This window comes from Petaurus breviceps, unplaced genomic scaffold (genome assembly GCF_028583685.1).
Source record: "Petaurus breviceps papuanus isolate PSGF00001 unplaced genomic scaffold, PetGlider_PUasm1.0 90604, whole genome shotgun sequence".
Lineage (NCBI taxonomy): Eukaryota > Metazoa > Chordata > Mammalia > Diprotodontia > Petauridae > Petaurus > Petaurus breviceps.
The window spans coordinates 3,091,632-3,118,563 of NW_027187285.1; the positions used below are offsets into that span (position 1 = coordinate 3,091,632).

General features: G+C 38.6%; 1 protein-coding gene and 1 pseudogene across 2 annotated transcripts in view; one reads left to right on the plus strand and one right to left on the minus strand.

The window, feature by feature from the left end:
* Positions 1–26,932, plus strand: part of CEP70 (centrosomal protein 70) — a 261,992-nt gene that overhangs the window by 139,482 nt on the left and 95,578 nt on the right. The gene's annotated exons all lie outside the window — the stretch shown is intronic.
* Positions 965–26,537, minus strand: LOC138142856 (zinc finger protein 583-like; annotated as a pseudogene).

Below are 26,932 nucleotides of genomic sequence, written 5' to 3' on the forward strand. Positions count from 1 at the left end.
ATCCACAGTTATTCATGCACCATATCTACCAGATCTAATCACTTAAATGTATTCATCATCTCCACTTCATATTCATAAGTACCTGGGTTCAAATACTGCCTCATATGCATACTGACTATATAACTCTGGGCAGTTAGGTGGTGCAGTAGACAAAGCACTGAGCTTGAATCAGGAAGACTCATCTTCCTGAGTTCAAGACCAGCCTCAGAAATTCACTAATTGTGTCACCCTGGTCAAGTCACTTAACTCTGTTTACCTCCGTTTCCTCATCTGTAAAATGAGCTGAAGAGGGAAATGGCAAACCACTCCAGTTCTTTGCCAAGAAAACCCCAAATGGGATCATAAACAGTTGTACACAATTGAACAACAGTAGCATATGACTCTGGGCAAGTCACACAGTGATTCTTTCCATTTGTGTCTATTTATCTATAAATGAGGGCATTGGACTCAAAGTCTTTTTAATGTCCTTTCTAGCTTTAAATCTTGTGATCCTATGAAATATTTCCCATTCTGAATCTCCACAGGAGCCTGTAATGAGAAGTTAAATATACATGCAAGAGTCATTCCATGGTCATAGTCATAGTCATGAATTCTGAGGTGGTAGGTTTCTCTGTCGGTTGAAATGATAGCTTTTCCACCTTGGTTACATTTACATTAATTGCCCAACAGCATGAAATCACTGTTATTCCCAGATATGTTCCCTCCAGCTGAAGGCTTTCCAACATTCATTAATTATATTTAGGCAACTTATGTCTAGTATGAATTTTCTTATGAGTTTGTTTCTGCCTGAAGGACTTTCCACGTTCATTATATCCAAAGGCTCCCTCTCCCTCTCCCTCTCCCTTTCTCATGTTCAGTAAGGTTGCGCTTTTCAGTAAAAGCTTTTCCATGTTCAATACGTGTGAATTCTCTGATGAACAACAAAGGATTCCCTTAGACTGAAGTCTTTCCCACGTTCATTCATCTAGAATGTTTCTCCTGAATGTGTTTTCTGATGTATATGAAAATACAGCCAGTTTCCGAAGGTTATCTCAGTCATTGCATGTGTAATGTTTCTCTTCATGGCCTTATGTATACTAAATCCTCCCCTTTCTCTGAAAACTTTTTCACATTCACTACATTTAAAAGGTTTCTCTCCAGTATGATTTCTTCTACTTATGTTAAGCTGTCCCATAACTCAGAAAACTTTTCCATATTCATTACATTCAAAGGGATTCTCTCCAGTATGAATCATTCTGTGTTTTTTAAGGTTTGCCTTATGACAAAAAGTTTTCTCACAATCAATACACCCATGAAACTTCTTTCCAGTAAGAATTTTCTGGTGACAAAGGATGTTTTGACAGCAAACTCTTTCCCACAGGCATTACATTTGTATGTTACCTCTGTGTGAATTCTCTTGTGTTTCTTGAGGCATATCCCCTAACTGAAATTCTTCCCACAGTCATCACATATATATGGCTTTTCTCCTGTATGAATTCTTTCATGCTGAATAAGGACATAATTGTCAATGAAAGCTTTTCTACATTGATTACATGTATATGGTTTCTCTCCAGTATAAATTCTCTGATGTTTACTAAAGTTTCCAAACTGTCTGAAAACTTTGCCCCATACATTACATTCATAGGATTTCTTTCCAGTGTGAATTCTCTGGTGTTCATTAAGGTGTTTATATTGGTTGAAAGCTTTCCCACATTCATTACATGTAAAGGGTTTCTCTCCAGCATGAACTATTTGGTGTTGATTAAGATGTCCTTTGTGGCTAAAGCCTTTCCCACATTGATTATACTTGTAGGCTTTTTCTCCAGTGTGGATTCTTTGGTGTTTAACCAGGGATGAATCAATGCTGAAAGTTTTTCCACACTCATGACACACATAGAATTTCTCTCCAATATAAATTCTCTGGTGTTGAATAAGACATGCCCTATGCCTATAGGCTTTTTCACATTCATTATGTTTAAAAGGCTTCTCTCCAGGATGGATTTTCTGATGTCAATAAGGCATGGACTACTGCCGAAGGTTTTCCTACATTGCTATACACACACACATATGTACATGTACATATATTATATATGTATGCATGTGTGTATATAGTGTTTCTCTCTACTCTGTAATCTTATGGTACTAAAAAATGTCTGAGTGGTAAATGGTAGGAATCTTGCACTTAGAGTTACAAATTTTCTTCCCTAAAGTGTTCCTGCTATGGTCAATTATGTCAGACAATTGTTTGAAGCTCTTTCCAAGTGCATCATGCTGATGGTGCTGTATCCCTGTCATGGTTCTTTGTCTGTTCTCTCTCAGTGTTCAGAAACAAAAAAGCAAATTCTCATGAACTATCAAGGAGCTTACATTCTAAGTCAAACAAGCTAAGCAGTTGTGTGGTAGCTACCAAGTGAGTGGAACAGACAATAATAGTTATAGGCCAGAGAACAGAAATAATAAAAGCAAGCACCTTACATCTATTATCTCATTCAATTCTCATATAAAGTCCTTCAACAGAATCCAAGAATTATACCTGTTTTATGTATGGGTTTCTATATCAGTGTCTAACAAGCCAACTGGTCGCTTCTCTTGATTGCCAGCACCATCAAATGCAAGGAAATGAATAATAGTTAACATTTATATAATATTTCCTATGTGCCAGATATTATGCTAAGTGCTTTACCATTATTATCTAATTTGATCTTCACAACAATACTGTAAGGTAGGTGCTATTATTATCATTATTTTACAGATGAGGAAACTGAAATAAACAGAGGTTAAATGACTTGCCTAGAGTCAGACAGCTAGTAAGTGTCTAGGGCTGGATTTGAACTCAAGTCTTCCTGACAAGACTGGGCCCAGTGCTCTATCCACTGTACTACCTAGATGAAATGCTCTTCTATGTCATCAGTATTAGAAAATACAACCCACATGTGATGGGTATCTATATATAAAACACACATTCATACACACACACACACACACACACACACACACACACTGAATGATTCTTAAATGAGACAAAACCAACATGAGAGGTAAGGATGGTCCCCCAGGAATTGAAGCTTTTCCTAAGAGGGCAGTACCAGGAGTTGGCAGGCAGAGAGTAGCCTTTACCACCACACTTCTCTCCTGAATCCTTTCCTTGTCACCAAATATAAGGCTCTAGAAATTGTACCATCTGTGTTCCCTAGAGCAGTGGAGCAAGTAATATGAACACAGCACCTAATAGCAGCCCAGCACCAGAGATATTATCATTCTCCTGGGTATCTTAGAATATGATCTCAGTTGAAAGGAAACTTAGAGGTCAAAGCTAACCTATTCCTGACAGAGAATCCTGATGCAATATCTCTGGGAAAATGGTCCACAATTTTCAGCTGATGTGAAATGCACAACCTACTAAGGTCACCCATTCCACTTTGTGAGAACTCTCCTCACCATTCATGTGGAATTGAAATCTGTGTCCTACAACTTAGTTGCACATAACCAAGCACCACAAGTCAAATCTCTCTTTCCATGTAGTGGTCTTGTAATGTTTAGTTGTCTGGCAATAAGTGGGTTCCTTCTTAATTTTTGCGCTTGGTCCCAATCTCTCATTGTGTTTCTGTTTGAGTTTGACACAAGAGATATGTGCAAAGCAGCCTCTGGGTCTTTATCTGAGGTCATGATCTTACAATCAAAGCTGAAGTCAGAGGCTGGAATCACTATGGAAATTTTTTTTTTAATTTATTGAGTCTCCAGGCCATTCTGAGTCTTTTCTGTCTGCCAGCAGGTCTTCTGTCTCCTTGGTCTGCACTTCAGGAAGCCAGATCTCCTTTGATCTATTCTCAACAGAGACCAAAAGTCTGTAATGTTAACCAACAATAGCAACTAAGAGATACAGTCCAGCCTAGCCCACATTCCAGAGGTCATGATACTGCAATTTAGGTATTTGTCACTGAGGTACACAGTTGCTGTAGCATCTAAGGCTGTAGTATGGATTTCATCATGGGACAAAGGGAGGTGGAAGGGGTGGGGGAAGGCAGTGTAAGTTCAGTGATCCCTGCCAGTGTTACTGGAGGGGAATAGAAGTATGCTGCTGTTCCCTTGACTTGGTGCTGAAGTTGTTCCCTGCTTCATTGGTTCTGGAGCTTTTAAAATAAAAAGTCACTAGCTGACAGGCCAAAAAGAGCTTTTCCATGGTTGAGAGTAGTTTCTCTGTCTTCTGCCAAATTTTAGCGGGTTTCATTCATCAGTTCTTGGAGTTCCTAGTTAAATCAGACTCCAAACTCTCTAGGTTGCATATAGAAACATTTCTCACTATAGGGAGAGTGAAAGTTACTTAAGGAGAGCTTGAGAAGCTGACAGAAAATTACCAGCTTCTTCAGTATGTACTGACATTTTCCAGGGAAGTTTGATTTGTGTGTGAGGGTCGGGGGATAGCAATTCCAGTAATTTCCCATCAGCTGCTCAGCTTGACACCTCATGCCCAGGTTAAGATCATCACCTGAAACCTTGTCATCTTGTAGATTGATTCAATATTAATAATCAACACCTCCCCACCCTCAGTTACGTCTTCCCTCTGATTAGAGGAGGAGCAGCAAGATGGAGTAGAGGACAGTGTCAAACCTGAAGTCAGGAAGACTTGTCTCCCTGAGACCAAATCTGTTTGCCTCAGTTTCCTCATGTGTAAAATGAGCTGGAGAAGGAAATGGTGAACCACTACAGTATCTTTGCCAGGAAAATCCCAAATGTGGTCACAAAGAGGTGGACATGACTGAAAACAACTGAACAGCCAACTAGAAGACTGGAGGGCAGAGCAATGAACTTCTTCCAGCCTCCCTCCCTCCCACTCTATAGAGACGGCTCAGACTTTTCCAGGTAAACAATTATGGTTTCACTTCAAATCCATCAAATTGGTAAAGATTAACAATTGGAAACAGTATGAAGGGACTTTGGGAAGACAAATGGATAAACTGTTGTTGGGGCTCTGAAATTCTCCCAATATTTCTGAAAAGTCATTTGAATTCTGCAAGAAAAATCACTGACCTGTTCGTTTCCTGTGAGTCAGTTCTCTCCCTTCCTGACGTGCGAGCCATAGAGGCCCATAACAAAAGGAATGTCCAGTATATCACAACATATCCATAGCAGCATTGTTTGTAGTATCAAAACAACAACAAATGAGGGAAAATGAATGACCATCTCTTGAGGAAAAAAATCATGGTATGTAAATATTAAGTAATAAAATGACGGAAAATAAAATGAAGAATTTTGGAAAATATAGATAATTGTATGAAGTGGTACAAAGTGAAGAAAGGGGAACCAAGACAATAATATACAAAGCAATTATAATAATATAAACAATAACATTAAAAAGCAATCAGATTCTGATATTCCAGTCCTTAGAGATTTTGTTGTTCAGTCACGTCTGACTCTGGTTTTCTTGGCAAAGATATTGGAGTCGTTTTCCTTTTCATTCTCCAGTGGATCACCTTTTTTCACAAACACAGATTAAGTGACTTACTCACCATAGCTAGAAAGTGTCTGAGGCTAGATTTGAACTCATGTTTTCCTGATTCCAGACCCAGTGTTCTATTCACTGAGACACTAGTTACCTCATCAGTCCTAGAGAATTGATATGGAAATTCACTTTATGTAGCAAAGTGGGGACTTTGGGTGCAGAGTGTGGTGTACACAGAGAGATAATGACTGTGTAAATAGCTTTGCATAAATTTGTGTGTGTGTGTGCTCACACATGTGTATGTTACATTACAAGGAAAGGTTTGGTATAAGGGAAGTCACCATGACATAAAAAAGAAAGGCAATAAAAAAAATAGCAAACAGAAAACAAAGATGCCATCTGTTCTTATTATAAAAATACATGGTTCCTACCCCTTTCCCTCTTGCTTTCTCTATGCTCTCCAGCTACCATGCTGCATTGGCACAAAGGAAGTATGTGGAAATTTAAAGCACTAATCCTTTTGTAAAAAAAATTAAAACATTTTTTCACATAGCAAAAATATTCTTTAGAGCATTAATTCCTGAGGCCAAGTCATCTGACCTAGAAAAATGCCACCCTTCACTATCCTTTCTTTTTTGCTCAGACCTTCTTTGCTGTGAAGCCCCTGCTGTGATTCTGGAAAGGACTAGCTCTCTAGTTAGAGAGTCCAATTAATGTATAGGGACATAGAGTAGAGAAGGCCCCATGGTTTTCATGATAAAATTGAAAGAACACCAGGAGTTTCAGAAGTCAGGGTCTGGATTCCCCACTTTTTTCTATCTCCCAGATTTGTTTCTCTAAAAGAGCAAAAATTATCTGAAACAATGACTTAAAGGTCAGTAAATAGCTTAGCCTATTAAAGAATGTCCTTCACTTCAGGAAGGAGATTGTGTTCCATTCAATAAGCCTTTACTAAGTTGGCAGGGTTTATTATTATGCTTAATACTGTGGGGAAGAAAGAAGAATATGCTGGTCCTACCCTTTAGGAACTCTCAGTTGAACGAGGAAGATTATATATATATATATATATATATATATTTAAGCAATCAGGGTTAAGTAACTTGCTCAAGGTTATATGGCCAGTTATTTCTGGGTGTGGTGTAAGTATCAGAGCCTGGATTTGATCCAGGTCATCCTGACACTGGAGCCGGTGCTCTTACTCGATGTGCTACCTGGCTGCCCCAAAACCTATAAATATTGAAAAACACAAAATTAGGTATAACTAAATGCTAAGTCATGTGAGACAGACAATAATTGTTCTGGGAATGGAGACACAAGAGAGGGCTGTCACGAAAGGCTTCATGGATAATGTGGAACTTCAGGTGAGATTTGAGATGGGCTGAATGGAAAGATGGGAAATAGGTGAAGAAGAATGGGCATGGTATTCTAAACAAGGCAAAGCAACAAGCATGTACTAAGAGCTTACTGTATTCTAGGCACTGTGCTAAGCATTGAAGATACAAATATGAGCAAAAAGATAAGACAGTCTCTGCTCTCAAGGAGCTTAAATTCTAAATAGAATTATTTTAGAAAAAGAAATCGAACAGGCCAAAAATGAGCTTCCTGACAAAAAGGCACCAGGACCAAACAGATTTACAAGTGAATTCTATCAAAAATTTAAAGATCAACTAATTCCAATATTAAGTAAATAATTTGAAATAATAAGCAAAGAAAGGACCCTACCAAACTCCTTTTATGAAACAAATATGATGCTGATACTTAAAACTAGGAAGAGTCAAAACAGAGAAAGAAAATTACAGACAAATTTCATTAATGAATATGGATACAAAAATCCTCAATAAAAATAACTACCTAAAGGATTACAACAATATTTTAGAAAGATTATACAAGTGGGACCAAGAGGGGTTTATACTAGGAATGTAAGGATAGCATAAGGAAAACTATTAACATAATTGATTATATCAATAAGAAAGCTTTTGATAAAGTACCACACTCATTTCTATTAAAGACACTTGAAAGTGTTATCAAAAGTAAAGCTTTTGGTAAATTACAACACTCATTTCTATTAAGACACTTGTAAATACAGGTATAAATGGATTTTTTTAAGTAGATAAAAAGTGTTTAACTAAAACCATCAGCAAGCATTTTTTTTGTAATGGGGATAAGCTAGAAGAAGCCTTCCCAGAAAGATCAGGTGTGAAATAAGGATGCCCACCATCAACAATGTTATTCAGTATTGCATTGGAAATCCTAGCAATAGCAATAAGAAAAGAAAAGGAAATAGAAGGAATCAGAATAGGGAAAGAGATAATAAAACTATTTCTTTTTTGCAGATGATATACTTGGAAAATCCTAAAGACTCAACTAAAAAGTTAGTTGAAGCAATTAATAATTTTGGCAAAATAGCAGGATATAAACTAAATCCACATAAATCATTCTATGTATCACAAACAAAACCCTGCAAGAAAAGATAGTAAGAGATACCCCATTTAAAGAAAATCTAGAAAGTATAAAATGCCTGGGAGTACACCTTCCAAAACAAAGCCAGGAACTATGTAAGCAAAATTATAAAAATTGGAAATTTTTATACAAATAAAGTCAGATTAAAATAATTGGGGAAATATTATCCATGGATAGGCAGGGCCAATATAATAAAAACTGCAATTTATTAATTTACATATTCAATGCTATCCAAAATCAATTACCAACAAAACTTTTACTGGATTAGAAAAGAATAATAAAACTCATTTGGAAGAACAAAAAGTCAAAAATATCGAAGGAAATAATGAAAAAAGGAAAGGAAGGATGTTTAGCAGTACCAGATTTTAAACTATATTATATGGCAGTAATTATCAAAACTATTTGGTACCAGATAAGAAATAGAAAGGTCAAGCAGTGGAATAGAGTAGATATACAATTTACAACAGCAAATAAATATAGTAACCTTGCATTTGATAATGTAAAAACCTGAGATCTTGAGATAAGAATTCATTATTTGGTAAAACAAAAAAATTGTTGGGAAAACTAGAAAGCAATATGGCAGAAATTAGGTATAGACCAATATCTTATACCATTTACCAAGATAAGTTCAAAATGGATACATGACCTAGATATAAAGAGAGATATTACAAGAAAATTTGAAGAATATGGAACATATCACTTATAAGACTTATGAATAGGTGAACAATTTATAATAAACAAGAGATAGAGAGCAGAGTGCAGTGTAAAATGGATAATTTCAATTACATTACATTAAAAAAATTTGTATTTGTACAAGTAAGAGAAATGTAGTCAAGATCAGAAGGAAAGCAGAAATTGGGGGCAGATTTTTATAGACAGTTTCTCATATAAAGGTCTCATATCTTAAATATATAAAGAACTTTGTCGAATCTGTAAGAATATGAATCATTCCCCAATTGATAAATGGTCAAGGGATATGAACAGTCAATTTTTCAATGAAGAAAATCAAAACAATTTATAGTTATATGGAAAAAATGCTCTAAATAATTATTGATTATAAAAATGCAAATTAACTGTGAGATATCAAATATTTTGGGGGATGTGGAAAAAGTGACATTAAATCATTGTTGGTGGGAACTGATCCAACCATTTTGGAGAGCAATCTGACATTATACCCAAAAAGTTATTTTAAAAAGTTTTTAAATTGCCTGTACCCTCTAATCCAGAAATACTACTATTAAGTCTATTTCCAAAGTTGATTAGGGAAAAATGAAAAGAACCTATATGTTCTAAAATATTTATAGCAGCTCTCTTTGTGGTAGCAAAGAACTAGGCATCATGGGGATAAGAATGACTGAACAAGTTGTGGTATATGATTATAATGGAATATTACTGTACTATAAGAAATGATGAACTTGATGATCTTAGAAAAGCATGGATAGACTTATACAAAATAATTGAAGAGTGAAATGAGCAGAACCAAGAGAACATATATACAGTAATAGCGATATTGTTTCAAGAACAACTTTGAGTGAATAAGTCATTTTTGACTGTTACAAATACTCAAATTAATTATGAAGGCCATATGAAGGAAGAGTATCTGCATCCAGAGAAATAACTGAAAACTAGAAATAACATATAGAATGATTTTACATATATATATATATATATACATATACATACACACATATTTGTGTCTATTGGTAACCATCTCTAGAAAGGGGTGGGAGAGGGAAAAAAGGGAAAAATTCACATGATAACTTTATTATATATTTAAAAGGAATAGCAAGTGATATATAATAGATTTGTAGTTTCATGTATGATCCTCTTTTCATTATGCTACATTATGGAAATGCTTGTTTGAATCCATAAATTAAAAAATGTTAAAACTCTTATGGGAGAAACAGTACATAAAAGAGAACTGGAAATGGCTAGGGAACACTGGGCAAAGAAAGGATTTTGTCTGATTTTTTGTTTTTTAACTCCAGCTCAGAGGGAACATAGAAAGCCTAATTTTAAAGACTTTTCTACTTGTTAAAGGTCAGGGAGTGGAGGTTGCTCTTACTGAGACAGAGTACGTGGAAAGTTAGGGGATAATCCTAGGAATCCATCTCACTCTGAACTCATTTCTGACCTATGGAAAATTCAGCTTTCCAGATTCACATCTGCACACAACAGTCCTTTTCCTCCCACTGTGCTCGTAAAAGAAACAAGCAAAAAATATGTCAACCATTACTCCTTGGCTTTATTCATCCAAGCACAGGTTAGTATGGAAGGAATTATACTATTTCCATACATGACTGTCTGTGAAGGCCCTGTTTTTCCATGAAGTCTGAGGGTTTGATAGGGTGCACAAGAATTTCCACATCTGACCGCTTATATTCATAATTTAATCATTCTGGAACACAACAGAATTCTCCTAACTTTAAAGTACTGAGTAGTCTGGTGAAACACTTTTTTGTTTTTGTAACCCTAATACTTGGAACAATATAAGCCCTTAATAAAAACCAACATTTTAATTGGTTGATTAAATGATTAGACCTCACAGAGGGATGTCTCCAACCAAAGGGAACTCTTTCTACTTGTTCAGGAGCCAGTAAGGCATCCCACTTTTTTTTCTGAATTATCAAGAAATCTTTGTTTTGGGGGGCGGTGCTTGAAAGGGGAGGGCAGGGCAATTGGGGTTAAGTGATTTGCCCAAGGTCACAAGGGTAGTAAGTGTTAAGTGTCTGAGGTCGGATTTGAACTCAGGTCCTCCTGACTCCAGGGCCAGTGCTGTATCCTAGCCGCCCCTAAGGAATCTCTTAAATCACAAAATTTCAGTGTTGGAAGGGACTTCAGATGCCACTTTGTTCAATATAGTGTCTAAACAAGAATAGCAGGTAAATATATGATAAATAGATCAAACATCTATTAAGTCCTTCTATGTTCAAGGCATTATGCTAAGCCCTAGGGATAAAAATATGGACAATCAAGATAGTTTCTGCCCTCAAGGAGCTTAGATTCTAAAAGGGGAATATAACACATAAAGGAGAGCTAGAAAGGGGGCAGGTGGTGAAGTGAACTCACCAGGAAATGATAAATAAGACAAAAGCTTATCTATCAGAGCCTGGGGTCCCAAGGCAGAGTCAAATGTCATGGTGGTGGGGAGATAGGGATGATGGCTGGAGTAGAAAGATAGCATATCAATTTATGGCAAGTGATCAACTAGTCTTTATCTGAAGACCCCTACCTAGGAAGACCTAGGCTGCCTTCTGAGGAAGCCTAATAGGTTTTGGACTGTTCTGATAGGTAAGTTGTAATTAGAAGCAGGGTGCATAGTGATTAGAGAGCCAGCCTTAAGGTCAGGAAGACCTGGGTTCAAGTCCTGTTTTTGATACATACTAGCTATGTGACCCTGGACAAGTCATTTACCCTTACAATGCTATAGGCCATTCTCTAAGAATGTAAATTGCAGAGAAGGTGCTGACCAGAAACAATAGAATAAGTTTCTTCCCCTGAGAATTTTCTATACTGCTGAAATCAAAGATTTAGTCCCATCTTAATCATTAGGATATATTTTCTTACAACAAATCTAACTCTATATATCTGCAATTTCTCCTAGTTCTGCTTCCTGAGGACAACAGAACAAGCCACCTTTTCTCTCAATCAAATGTAAACTACTTGAGGGCAAGGACTGCTTAATTTTTGTCTTTAGGACAACATCTAGGACAATACCTGACACACAGTAGGTGTTTAATAAATGCTATTGCTGGAGGGATTCTTCTACAGTAAGTGGTCACCCAGCCTTTGCTTGAAGACCAGTGAGGGGATGCCCTCTATATTACAGATGGTAAAGAACTATGCCCTTATATCATACCAAAACCTACCTCTTTGTAAATTCTGCCCATTGTTTACGATTCTTTCTGAGGCCAATCTGAACAAATTGAATCTCTCTCCTACTTGGCAACCCTTCAAATCCCAAAGGACAGACATACTGTCCCGCCATTCCCTGAGTATTCTCTAGACTTAACTTTTCCAGTACTTCAAGTGCAAGTCTAACCATATTACTTGCTTGCTCAAGAAGATTCAGTGGGTTGCCACTGCCTTTAGAAGACAATATAGAGGCAGCTAGGTGGCCCAATGAATAGAGTGCTGGCCCTGGAGTCAGAAGGACCTGAGTTCAAATCCAGCTTCAGAAACTTAACACTTACTAGCTGTGAGACCTTGGGCAAGTCACTTAACCCCAATTGTCCTGCCTTCCCCCCTCAAAAGGGCAAAAAACCCAAAAAGCAAACAAAAGAAAGAAGACAATACAAACTCATTTTCTTGATATTTATTGCCTTTCACAGTCTGACGTGTATCTCTTTCCAGACTGATCACATATTACTTCTCTTTATACACTCTACACTCCAGCCAACCCGGCCTACTTCTTGTTTCCTGACTAGCACAGTGAATCTACTACCTCCATGCCTTTGCAAAAGCTAACCTCCCATGCCTGGAGTAAGTGTCTCCTCACGTTGATCACCTGGAACTTTAACGCCCTTCAAGGTTTAGCTCAAGTTCTGCTTCCAGAAAAAGGCATTTCTGCTTCTCCCTCCCATACCACTGGTTAAAACCCTCCTCCAAAGCACCGTATGTTTATTTTTTTAATAAACCCTATAATCACTTATCCATGAACTTATTTTACCCCCTGAATATCATGATCTCTATTTTATCTACATGTGACAGATAATCTCTGAGATCATTAAAAAAAACAACTCTGAGTAGACCTGAATCTTCCCATTCATATTTTCTTCTTGCTTTTCTCTATAAATTTAGTATTTAAAATTTCTGCTTCTATATGTAATGCATACCACCCAACACTGGAAGACGCCCCAGACTATTAGCCAAGCTCCCTGTGACTCTCTTAGAGTTACTCTAGGCAGCTGGCTAGTACTCATCCTCTGGCTTTTCCCCTTCTGGGGTGGGGCTGGGTGTCAGATTCCAAATTCATTTCAGGAGACATTTCTGTATTCTTCAATCACATTTCATGAATTATACAGTCCCATCCCACTGGCCACTTCAAATGGTTTCTTACCTTAATGTTTTTCATTTAAGGTATCTTATAAAAATAGATTGCATAAAGGCTTTAATCAAAATAAATCATAGTAGGCTAATATTGGCAAGATCCCCATTCCAAGACCACCTCTCTTTTTACTCTCGGGAGACATTTTGTTTTCCAGAGTTAAGGCCCAGCAAGTGAGCTGTGCCCTGAGCTTGGCATAACAGCAATCCCCTGGATGAACTCTGCCATAGCAAGAGCCCAGAACTGTTTCCTCGCCAGCCCCAAGTTGTCCCTGAGCAGGGAAAAACACCTGCAGGAACTGTTCCAGTCATGAAGCCCTGCTATGAATCAAACCTATCTCATCACTGGTGTTACAGCTCACTGTGTAATCACTGCTATACATATATCAAGGTTTGGCCTCACTAAAGTGGGTCTCCTCCTAGAGGGGGCCCTGGCACATGTGTCTAGTTTCCCTCCTCCAATGAAATAAAGACGACTTTTTACCATTGTTAGCTCTTTGGCTTGATTTTGTATTTTATTTCTTAGAGTTGACTGTGATTGGGATAACCTGTGTGAGCTCTTTGGCCTTTTCAGAGTTAATAGAGGTTACATAACCTCTGTAATTCTTTGGTCATTCACTGTCTGGATCTGACAATATCAATGCATCCAGAGCACACATTCCCAGCCTCCAACCCCTTCAGAAGTCACATCAACCCCTAAAGGTACAGGGAGGGCAGACACTTGGGACTTCTCATTAATAAAGCACTCAGCCTGATGAACATTTTATTGATATGACTGAGGAACTTGCAGAGTTGAGGGAGGCAGAGAATCTCTCGTGAAGATGAAATTAAACTGAGGAGGAAAGGGACCTGCACTTCACAATTGCTGCTGCTTGGTTTTGTTTCCCCTCCCCCATCTCCATTTCTCCATTTTGTTATCACGTAGATACACTTAACTGTGTTTTGGTTTCCTTAAGACTAGACAAACCTGAGGGTTGTTTGTAAGCTTTAAATACTTCTGCACTCAGGGATAGGGAAGGAAGGAAGGGACAGAGACAAGCAAATAAAATAGGAAGTACAAAAAAAATATAGGCATGTTGCACATAATTGAATTACTCTGACCAATGTCAATTCTTACTAATATTAGTAATGTAATGTAACTTGATCCCAACATGATATTGCAAAGCTCCATTCTAATGTTATTTAGTTGGAAACCCAATTATAACATTTCCCCTCTGTGGAATTAATTGCTTCTGGTAATGCCATTTTAGGTAGTCTTAGACCAGTGGAAAGTTAGATAACTTAGGTTCAAATCCTAGCTGTCCTGCTGACTACCTGCGCGACTCCAGAGAAATCTAAGTAAGTCTTCTAGCCTCAGTTTCTCCATTTTTAAAATGAAGGGGTTGGGTTAGAAGATATCTACAATCCCTTCCTGCTCTATGCATATATGTATTTGATGCATCTAAGACATCCAGGTTGTCCTGTATTTTCTTCAAAATTTATTACTAAAATTATTTATAAGATTTTAATTCCTTTTCCCACCTTTTTCATTAAGACAGGAAAACAAAAACAACGTTAATTTAAAGCAATGAGGAATGTGGGTTCCCTCTGTTCTTTCAGAAACCTTTTGCTCAATTCTCCCCCTTGTGGAAGAAGGGAGAGGGCACAGGAAAGCAAGTTTCTCCCAAGTGCACAGGGTTATGGATACAGAGCTGAAAGGTTCCTTGGAGGTCGGCTAATGCAGATTTTTCATTTTACAGGTGAGGACACTAAGGCTCCTGGAGGTTAAGTGATTTGCCCAGTGACACACAGGAAGCAAGCATCAGAGGCAGGATTTGAATGCAGGTCTTCAGATTCCAAAGCCAGGTTTTTTTTTCCACTGTAGCATAGATGATTGCGATGGCCTTCTGGAGCTTCCAACAGACATTTCTCTCCAAAGACAGCACAATCAGAAAGTAGAGTGGGACCTGAAAAGAGAAATACTTGAGACCCTTCTGTACATCCCACAGTCTGGAGGCCTGCAGTGATTTCAGATGAAGTATGTGCTGTGTGCCAGGAACCCTCCACTGGCAGTGGCATTGTCCTAGTTTCTGGAAATAAAAAGACAAAAATCAGACCATCCCTGCCTTTAAGTAGCCTACATTTTACTGAGAGACAATCCATACATATTTATGTAAAATATGTAAAAATTAAATATAGAGCTAGTTTCTGGTTTTGGAGAGGATTAATAACTGGAATAAGATTATAAGAGATGGCCAGCTAATTGTCCCCTTCACCTTTATGCAAGCCCAGATAAGAATCTGGGAAGAAACAAAAGAACCTCGACTTCCTTCTTTATAGGTGTGTGTGTGTGTGTGTGTGTGTGTGTGTGTGTGTGTGTGTGATTTAATGGAAAGGACATTGAACTTGATGTCAGGAGACCTAGAGTCAAGTTCTGATTCTGACCCTTAAGTGTGTCTGACTATGGGAGGTCACTTAAATTCCTTGAGTCTGGATTGTTTCAGCTGTAAGATAGGGACCTGATTTGTGATTTCATTGGCACAGAGAACTTCCCGATGAGGAAACTCCTTCTCCAAGAGCACTGAGGATTTAAATAATTTGCCCAGGGTCACTCTCAGTATATGTCAGAGGTGAGACTTTCACCATATCTTCCCAACTCTGAAGTCAGCTCCCTATTAGTATTCAATGCTGCCTCTCACAAGATGGGAATGAATGCTGCTTTATAGGATTGCTGTAAAGAAATCACTTCGTTAACCTTAAAGCACTATAGAAATGAGAAGTGTTATGCTTTGAACATGAACTAGAATTTCCTGGTGTGAAGAAGAGAACTGTGTGTGTATTACACCATTTCTAATGCCATACTCCCTCATTGTGTGTGTATTACACCATTTCTAATGCCATACTCCCTCATTAATTGATCGCCTACTTGTCTTCTTCCTGAGGAATTCCTCACCTGAAAGAAGATCAGTGTTTGTGAATTCCCCCAGTGACTTTGTAGTCATTGAGTTGTTTTTCAATCACGTCCAACCCTTCATGACCCCTTTTGGGGCTTTCTTGGCAAAGTAGGAGGGTGTGGGGGAGGAGAAGAGGGGAAGGGGAAGGGGGAAGAAGGAAAAAAGAAAGGGAGGAGTTGTGTTGCCCAACTGGAACTAGGTAGTTGGGTCCCCAGTGCGACAGCCTGTACTACTCACAGGTTGTTATTTGTCCTTCATTCTTGAAAAGGACCATGACCTCAGGAAGGTGATACCATGACTTGCAAGTGAATTGGATTAAAGTGAGGGAGGGCTGTGCAAAAGTCACCAGCCTCACTTTCTCCTCTGGAGCTATCTGGGTCTAGTGGCAAGATATAAATCAGGACACTGGAGATGACCCAGTAGCCTAGGATGAATCATGGAGCAGATCTACTCTTGGATTCCATTGTCCTCAAGAACCTGTGGATCATAAAGAGATACTTTGAGCTGGATCAGATAACTATGGGGCTCCTAGATTTCAGTGCCTCTCTGGTCTTTTTCCTGTATTTTAAATATGCACAGAACTATTCACTATTAAGAATTTGCTGAGTGCCAGTTACTCTTTGCAAACAATTAGCACCTGGTACCTCTAAGACACCCCAGATTATCCTGTGTTTTCCTAGAATTGAAATGGGAGCAATTCTTATAAGATTTTCTCCTTTATTTCACTTTAGGTAGTGGAAAATGCACTACTACTATGGAAAAATACAGACTAGAGCCTATAATTTAACCTAACTGATAAATACAACAGAATTCTCTTGGGTTTGAGTTTAATGTCTTAGGACACTGGTAGGAAGATGAAGGGAGCTGGCAACATTATTTCTGTATCTTTCAAAAGTTATGCAATATTCAAAGGAGATGAAGTCTAAGGTAAACTGTTAAGTGTATTACCCTGTAATTGTGCTATCATTACTTTTGCTTAAAGAATTTTTGGATAGATGAAAAGGCTTCCTTTATGTACTTTCTAATCCAAGTGATGTAATAATATTTTTTTTTGAAAATGGAATTATCTAGAAATTATTTATTAATTTTCATGAACATTGAATATATCATGTTTTCAATAGCTCTTAAAGGAAATCTATCTCTTTAAAAAAATTATTAGATGTCTAGTAAGTACAAGGCACTGTGCTAGGCTCTGGGGGAGATAAGAAGATGAATACAATGGTCCATTTCTTCAGGGAGCTTACAGTCTAAGTTCAGCATCATAGTCAGAAACTGTAGTGAAAATTACCTAGCTGGTTCAGCACCGGTGTGGTGGACAGTACCAAGGATACTCAGCCCAATTTCCCGGTCTAGTCAGTCATCCACATGTACAACTTGCTGAGCCATTTTTAGCCGAGATATTTAAGGAGGAAAGGGACTATTTCCTGGGTTAGTAGATTTACTTAGGTTGGCCTTTTTGCTTTTGTCTTTTTGGGGTTTTTTGTTTGTTTTTTGTTTTTGCTTTTGGCAATATGAATTGTAAGCCTCCAGGGCACCAGGAAAGTGTAACCACATTATCTACATTTTCTGACTTCCCTAATGTGAGAATATTTTCTATTATGGGCTGTATCAGTCATGGGAGAGTGTATATGTGTTTATTGTCTTGTGGCAGCATGGCAAGTTTACAAAGATATTCATTGTTATGATAAGGGTTGAGTTTTTGATGAGAAAGACTATTAGATGCATCTTTGCCTCCATTTATGACATAGTACAGTGCAGTGATTCTACCATCATCCTTGGCACATTTTGAGAACCCAGGTTTGGCACTAGTAAGACAAATCAGACAAATATGTGTAAAATGAAATAATATATGATAAGTGTCATTAAGAGAACTACAAAAAGCTATGAGTTCATAGGAGATAAATTGTAGATGAAAGGTTCTGATATATATTCAATGAAGTCATAACGTTATACACACATACATATAGACATATACATATATACATACACACATATATAATCAAATCTGGAATATTGTAATTTTTCCCCTTTCAGACTGGTGTAATCATTTTTATTATAATAGTAGATAATGTTTTGAAGTTAATTATGTATCACGATCATTCCTGGTGCAGGTTAAGGACAGAACTAGAGATTGGATTTTTTTTCTTTTTCTTTTATGCATTTCTTTTTTAAATTCAATTTTATTTTATTTTCAGTTCTGAATTCTTCCCTTCTTTCCCCCCCTCCTCTCTAATCCATTGAGAAGGCAAGAAAAACAACCCATTATAAATTTGTATAGTCCCACAAAACAAATTCCTTCATTGTCAGTGTCCAAAAAAAGAAAGAAAAGAAAAGGTGCTTCAGTTTTCCCTCTGAGTTTATCTGTTCTCTATCTGGAGGTGGAAAGTATGTTCAAATTTCTTAAAAATTGCCCCAAGTTGTTAGTCATTAGGAAAAGATTTAAATGATTCTACTGATAGAAATTATTAAATCACAAAATTTTAAGAGTAAGGAGGAAGGACATCACATAGTCATTAATGGGGACTGCACTTTCTCATTTTTTTTTATTGGACTGCCTTGATTATTAAGAAATACAAATTTAGGGGTGGCCAGGTAGCACAGTGAGTAAGAGCACCAGCCCCAGTGTTGGGATGACATGTGGATCAAATCCGGGCTCAGACACTTATTACCCACCCAGAAACACCTGGCCGTGTAACCTTGAGCAAGTTACTTAACCCCAATTGCTTAAAAAAAAAAAAAAGAAATACAAATTTATATTGAGAAACTAGGACAATGCCACTGCCAGTGGAGGGCTCCCAGCCCCCAGCACACAATAAAAATCATTCTCCTCAACCCTTCAAGTCTACACTTCTCTAGACTAAATACTCCTAGTTTTTTTCTTATTGGTCTTCAAACACATGGCTTTGAGTATATCCATCATCCTGACATACATACATACATACATACATTATCGTTTTTAGCTTGGTGAACTTCTTGCTTCAGTTAATCTCAGATTATAGTGACCTTCTCTTTTTATTCAAACTCTTTCCCCTGATATTCAGTACTCTTCATTTTCCAGCTTTATATCACACTCAATGTTTCAGCCAAACCAATCTAATGGTGTTATATGAAGGAAACAGAGCTGAAGTTGGAGTCAAAGAGATAAAATAGCACCTGAGGGAAAACAAAGTGCAGGTGTGTTGTTGTTGAGTCACGTCTAACTCTTTATGATCACATTTGGTCTTTTCTTGGCAAAGGCATTGGAATGGTTTGCCATTTCCTTCTCCAGCTCGTTTTACAGATGAAGAAACTGAGGCAAACAGGGTTAAGTGACTTGCCTAGGGTCACACAATTAGTTAAATATCTGAAACTGGATTTAAACTTGGGAAAATAAGTCTTCCAAACTCTTGACCTGGCACTCTATGCACTGTGCTACCTACCTGCCCCTTTTAGTATATGTAGGATCTTTTTTTTTTCTCTCTTCTACCATCTTGAGGTCCCAATAGTGGAATCACTGGGTGAAAGGGTATGAACACCAGTCACTTTTCTCAAATAATTCTAAGTTGTTTTCTGAACAGTTCGACCAATTTACAGTGATAGTCACTGGGAAACTATGGTCATATAAAAAGAGGTTTCATACATAAAATAAATTTTTAAAGAAAGGCAGTCTGGCCTTCATGGTAAGCATTGTTAGGTTAAGAGGGTATGGAGAGATATTAGAAATATGAATAGTCAGTGGTAGGTAGGTGAACTCTGGGCTAATACAATTTTGGAATTTGTGTCAGATCTTTTTTCTTACTCACAATGGAAAGTGGCATGATGGAATATTTAGATAAAATACAATGCCTTCATTTAATTTTTGTACATTTGGAATGGGAGGTATTCATGTCCCATAGCCACTATCATACAAGAAGGAGCCTTGAGATTTGCTAAGGATCACTGAATCAAACAACTCAGTAGCAGTTTGGTAATCGTTATGGAAATCATTCAGTCAAATAAGGAAAGAAATTTAAAGTTGGGTCTACTTGAGAGATTTTCCACAGTTTAGCAGGCAGTTGCTGCTTTCTTACAATTTCATTTTCATGAGCTACCCAGACCCTCACCCCCTGAAAGTGTCACTGCCAAACAAAGGGCCTGTGGAAGCCATTGTTATTCTAACTGCTTCTCTTCTATTTCCTTTGATGACTTATTTTTGCGTTTGTGTGCCTCCTAATTAAACATTTTCAAGGCCTCAGTTCTTGGTTCTCTAGCCTTCTTCACTCTACTCTTCCCTTCTTATGCCTAATTCCTTCTCATGGCTTTAGCTGTTACTTGTATCCTGATGACTCCCAAACCTTTATCTCTCAGGTCCTGCCCTAAGATAAAGGATCTGAGTTCCACCCACCTCCCAATTCCCTACTGAATATTTTCACTTAGATTTCCTATCATGACCTGAAAATCAATAGTTGCCAAATGAAATCCCCCATCTGTGGTTAGGAGCAATACTACCTGTACTAGATTAGCCTTTTCTCATAAAAGACAGCAAAGCTGTACCTGAGACTTACTTGGTCTAGGCACAGAGGTTCCCCAAGTGAACAATATCACCCCCTGGGGGCGCTGGAGTGATCCAGGGGTAGATAGTAGCCTCTGGTGCAATTGGGAATGTGTTGAATAAAAATATGGGGGAAGGGGAGTGGAAGTTATTAAGGAAGGAAGAAAAGAGAAGAAAACTTTGAAAAACCATTAGTACCTGTTTCATGTGTTGTGTAACAGAATTAAAGCTGTAGTGATTACATTATTTTCCAAATAAACACACAAAACTGCAAGTTATAACCTATCAGTGGTTGCAAGTGTTGGCAGGCGAGTCTGTTGCACATTATTGGGAAGTCCAGCATGCATCAGTGGGAATGTGCGTGTGTAATGACTTGTTTACAATATGATACTATGATACATGTCACAATGATGCAATATTTTATTGCAAAATATCATACATGTTACAAGATGCAATATTGTATCATCAAAATTTCAACACAGGAAAAAATCACAAATTTACAGTAAGTTATTAAATTTCAGATGCATAATTTTTAAAAAATATATTTTTTAAATGATGTAATTTAAAGAATCGTTAAAAGATTAAAGATTTCCAGGGGTGGGGGGAACTCTATTTTTTTAAAGGGGGGCAGTAGGTCAAATAAGTTTGGGAACCTCTGATTTAGGATGTTAAGACTCAAGCTATTGCTGTGGTTTTCCTGTTGCCTAAAGTTTAAAAAAACAGTCAATCACCAGTCAGCGTCCTTCAACTTGATAGATGTCTCCCTGCCATGTGAGTCACCATATCCAACACATCCTACTGACCAGATGTGCTCTCCCCCCCCCGAATTTATTTATTTATTTAGTTTTAGTTTTCAACATTCACTTCCACAATATTTTGAGTTCCAAATTTTCTCGCCATCTCCCCCCTTCCCTCCACCCTAAGATGGTATGCATTCTGATTACTCCTTCCGCCAGTCTGGTCTCCCTTCTACTACCCCCCCCCCATTCCCTTCCCCCTTACTTTCTTGTAGGGCAAGATAGACTTCTATATCCCTCCTGTATATCTTCTTACCCAGTTGCATGTAAAAACAACTTTTTTCAGATGTGTTTTTTGTGAAGAAAAGGGAAGGTCATGACTACCTGAACAAATGCCATATCTGGTTATGAGTATTTTCCTCATGATATGGCTAAGTAAAGCTCCTTTTGTTAACTGTTAGGTAGATTGTTCCAGTCCCAGACCTGGAACACCAAACTGGGCTGAGTCAATTTCAGTCTTTAACAATTGGCTATTACCCATTGGTAGGATCCTGTTGGAATGAATGCATGGTTCTTGTGGTTAGAGGGGGGAAAGGACAAGAAAAGGAAGTGGAGCCGTGGGGGAAAGGATGGTCTGATGTGGCTGCCACAGATGAGCCCCATCAGTGGGACAGAAAGTGGACTGCATTTACCCAAAGGGAGGAAAAGCTGAGTGAATCCAGAAGGATGTTGAAATGGAGTTTAAATAAAGTTAATGTCAGGAAAAGTATTCTCTACTTTAAAAAAAATTCATAACTTAAAACACCAAATAAAATAGGAATTTCCATATATATGTAAAGATATAGAAATATATGGAATATGTACATATTCATATTCATATGTATATATATACACACATATATGGAAATTCCTATTTTGTGAAATTCCTATTTGTGATCATACCTCTGGAAGTAAATATTCCCTTTGTTAAAGGTCAATGTTCCGTATATGTATGTGTGTGTGTGTACACACATCTATCTATCTATCAGCTTTAGTTGATGTCTTTTTTTTTTAGGCAATTAGGTGACAACGGAAATAACCTCTGGACCTGAAGTTGGGAGGATCTGAGTACTAAGCTGATGTCAGACATTTAGCCGGTTGTGTGACTTACCCTGAGAAAGTCACTCTGTCTGCCTCAGTTTCTTCATCTGTAGAATGGGGATAATAATAGCATCTACCTCAGAGGGAGCTCAGAGATCATTTGTCTAACTACGTACATGCATACACACATACATATGCACATATATGGAACATTGACCTTTAACAAAGGGAATATTTATTTCCAAAGGTATGATCACAGATATACAAACTTACTCCCACAACACATGGGAGGCATAATCTCCCTCTCCCTTTGTACTACCTCAATCTTTGGGGAGGGGGAGGGAATTAGGTTCACAGTTTAGCTCCTTTCCCCAAGAGTCCAAGCCCAAAGCCCTACCTCAGGCTTAAATTCTAGGTACCCTGGCTTCTCAAAGTTTCCATTCAGGCCTGGCTAGTTGCACCACTTAGCCTTGCAATTCTGGCTCCAACTTTGGGATCACCTCCTGGAGATCACCTCTGGCATCTGAAACCGAGAACAAGCAACACAGAACAGAAACATACCCCTTTCCCACCCTCTCTGTTCAGTAATTTCAGTCATGTCTGACTCTTCGTGACCCCATTTGAGATTTTCTTGACAAAGATACTGGATTGGTTTGCCATTTCTTTCTCTAGTTCATTTTACAGGTGAGGAAACTAAGACAAACAGGGTCAAGTGACTTGCCTAAGGTCACTCAGCTGGTAAGTGTCTGAGCCTGGACTTGAATTCACGAAGATGAGAATTCCTGACTATCCGCTGCACTACATACGTGTCCTCAACTCCCTGGCCATTTCTCCAGGGCTGGAATAAGTAGAGATAAGCTTGGGAAGGAATTTTCCCTCCCCTCTCACCAGCTCAATGGATGTGACAGAAAAGAGCTGCCAAAGAGACAGTGGAAAGGGAGGGATTTGCTTGGTTTCACCAATTTTAAAGACTCAGGCAGCCAATCAAAAGAGGCTATCCTATCTACCCACAAGGACTCTCTACAGGATCCATGTTGGACAAACTGAGCATGTTCAAATGCCCTTCAAGGCTGGCTCCATGTTAGAAATCCAGGCTACACATAGTAAAAGAAGATTGGACATGAATCTATTATGTACAGCTTATTTTTGTTTTTAAAGATATAATTAATTCAACAAGTAACTTTTAATTAATTTATTTATTTTTAGTTTTCAACATTCATTTCTACAAGATTTTGAGTTCCAAATTTTCACCAACTTTCCCCTCCCCCAACTCCAATGTACATTCTGATTACCCCTTCCTCCAGTCTGCCCTCCCTTCTATCACCTCCCCTTCTCTTATCCCCTTCTCTTCTATTTTCCTGTAGGGCAAGATAGATTTCTATACCCCATTGCATTTATATCTTATTTCCCAGTTGCATGTAAAAACAATTTTTAACATTTGTTTTTAAAACTTTGAGTTCCAAATCAACATGTAACTTTTAAAGACGACCTATCTGTGATTCTTTTTTAAAGCAATTGGGGTTAAGTAACTTGCTCAAGGTTACACGGCCAGTTATTTTTGGGTGTGGTGCTAAGTATCTGAGCCCAGATTTGATACCCAGGTCATCTGGACACTGGAGCTGGTGCTCTTACTCGCTGTGCTACCTGGCCACCCCCCTATCTGTGATTCTTGTTTCCCTTCTGTTGTCCTATGAATTTAAGAAAAACAAACAAACTTCTATGACTCTCTTTTATTTTTTTTAGGCAATTAAGTGAAAGTAAATATAACCTCCTAGTCTAGAGTCAGGAAGACCTGAGTATAAATCTGACATGAGACGTTTAGACAGCTGTGTGACCTGCCCTGAGAAAATCATTTTGCCTCAGTTTCTTCATCTGTAGAATGGGGATAATAATAGCATCCACCTCACAGGAAACTCAGAGATCATTTGATCTAACCATACCTGATCAGGAACAAACTCTATTACATATTCCACACTCCAGTGATGGAGAATAACTCAGTATGTTACAAAGCAGTCCCGTCTACCTCTGGACAGCTCTAAGAATTAGCTATTTCTTCCTCATACCAAAGAGTCACAGAGGTTATGTAACTGCTGCTAACTCTGAAAAATAAAATGCCAGAGAGTTCACAGAAGTAATGTCCCAACTGTGGGCTCTGACAAACAAAATAAGTAACCAACATAGCATGGCAGCTATGCAAACCACTGTTGACTCTGAAAATACCAAAGAGCTCATTATCATGACCCCAGTTAACTCTGAAAACCAAAATAAAACCAAAATGCTAACAGTGGTCATAAGCAAAAAGCTTTCTTTGTGCCAGGGAAAGAGGGGAACTAGACACACATGTGGGGGCCCCCTCTAGGAGGAGACCCAGCTATAGTGAGGCCAAACCTTGATTCATAGAGCAGTGGCCACACAGTGAGTTGTGATAATGCAGGGTAAGAGCAATGATGAGACAAGTGTGATTCATGAGCAGGGTTTCATGAATAGAACATGGGTCTCGCAGGGACCACTTGTGATTTTGCTGCATCAGAGTTCATCCAGAGGGTGAGTGCAAAGGATTATTGTTATGCCGAATTCAGGGCATAACTTGTTTGCTGGGCCTTAGGTCTGGAAAACAGGGTATCTCCTAATAGTAAAAAGAGAGGGATGTTCTTAGTAAGGGGATTCTGACATACCAAACTGAAATTTACTTCCCTGCAACTTTTACCTACCGATCCTGGTTTTGCCCTCTGGGGCCAAGGCAAATAAATCCACAATGTTTTAAAGTCCTAATGTTTGTCCAGTATCACCTCAGATTTCTCAAGGATAGCTCTATGTTTAAGATTCATGGAGATGGGGATGGAGATCTCTTTCCTTCATTGAATACATAGAGGACTAAGATGATCTGTGTGCCATGGAATGTAACTCATGCTATTGTTGCATGTAATCAGGTATGCCAGAACCAGCTGGAGGTGGATGAAGGGAGTAAATGTTAAATTTTCTATTTCTATGAGCATTCTACATCTCACATATTGACAAATGCTACAAATCAGGGCTTAATTTGTTATTTTGTTGGTTGTCTAGACCTAACTAAGAAAGTGATGGAGAAAAGGTTAATAATTCAGATTAAATTTAAGAGTGTTTCACAAATACATTTTCCCCCCTTGAAGTGTCACTTATTAAACATTTACCAGCATAACATTGCGTGCAATTCCAGTTTCTACTTAAAGGATTTCAGGGTAAGATGAACATAACTGATAACAGACAGTGAATAATGCTGGTGGTTAAAAAAAACAAAACCACCTGCTCATACAGGTTCAGCTGGATATCTGAGCTAAAGGAGTGGAGATTTTTCCTTAAACCGTGTTACTGCTCTCAATCAACAAATCAGCACCTCTCTGCCTGACCCGCCAAGTCTCCCTCCTGGCTCAGCCTGACAGCTGAAAAGGTTTGAGGATAGTCCAGAAAATCTGACGGGCACTTACAGGCTGATACCTTTATTTGGTACTTTTGAAAGCACCTCCCTGTGATGGTGTGGACATGTTCAATGGCACCTACAGCACACAGGAGGGCTGCTAGCACAGGGTCACTCTTGATCTGGTCAGACAGGAAAGACCCTAAGAAGGGGTTAATAATCTTACTCGATTTTAGTCTAGTTTTCTCAGAAGAGGATTGCTGATAATAGGAAGCACAAACTCCTACATCATTCCCTAATTACCCCTCTTGAAGGGGCCGGCAAGAAGGGGGGGGGCAACTACCCCTATGTCCCAATGGGATCAGTTGAGACAGGCACAACTTGTGCGTCCCCTAAATCCCCTTAAGTCTCAATGGAGGCCAGTTGAGGCAAACACAGATTCCCCCCAAGCCTTGATGGGGGTGAATCAAGGCACACACAGTGTCTGTGCACTCAACCCTAAGGTTCCCCATTCACTGACCAATGATCACCTGTTTTATAGGGGCAACAAAGAAGGCATACTGCCAGCAACAGCCTCACAAGTTTATATCACCCCATCCCTGTATCTCACTGTGCAATCTCAGCGGATGTTTACATTACAATGCTGCCTAAGTGTGGTGGAGATGTTTGGAACTGTTATTGCGGGAACTCCTATCTAATACCTGGGAACAAGAGATTGTTATGGTTATGGATCCTGGGAAACTGAACTCTAAGAAATAATAAAATTCACTTTGCACACACTAAAACCCACCGTTCTTACACTAAAATTTACCTTACAGCACCTTTTAGAAATGACTACAGACATATCCTGATTAAGTATCAGTGAGTGGGACTGCCCTGGAGATTCACTGGTTGCTTTGGAGCTGGCCGGTGACACTTCCTGGGAGATTGGTTTCTTGGCTGCTCCAAGATGAGTCATCTCAGATTTTTCGGAAAATGGATGTGGGCTGCACAGAGCTACTCTCTGAAATTGGCCGATCAAAGGAAGCCATTTTGCCATGTCAGTCACGGATGTTTTGTTCCTTTGGACTCTGGCCCTGTCCAGAACTGCGACATATCCAGCGAGGTTAGTTACTCTAACTCTTAAGTCACTCCGGTGACAAGCTGATTAACTGACCCAATGCCATTTCTGTCTAAAACTAGATATAACCTGGAGAGATCCCCTTACTCTTCGGAGTTCCCCTGTAGGGAGGACACTGTGAGGGACCTTTTCCCATTTGGGACTCTGGAGGCTGAACTCCCCAGCTTCATGACCAGATGTAGGCGTTTCCAATTTGGTGATATATATAAATACATCTATTACTCTGTTAGGCT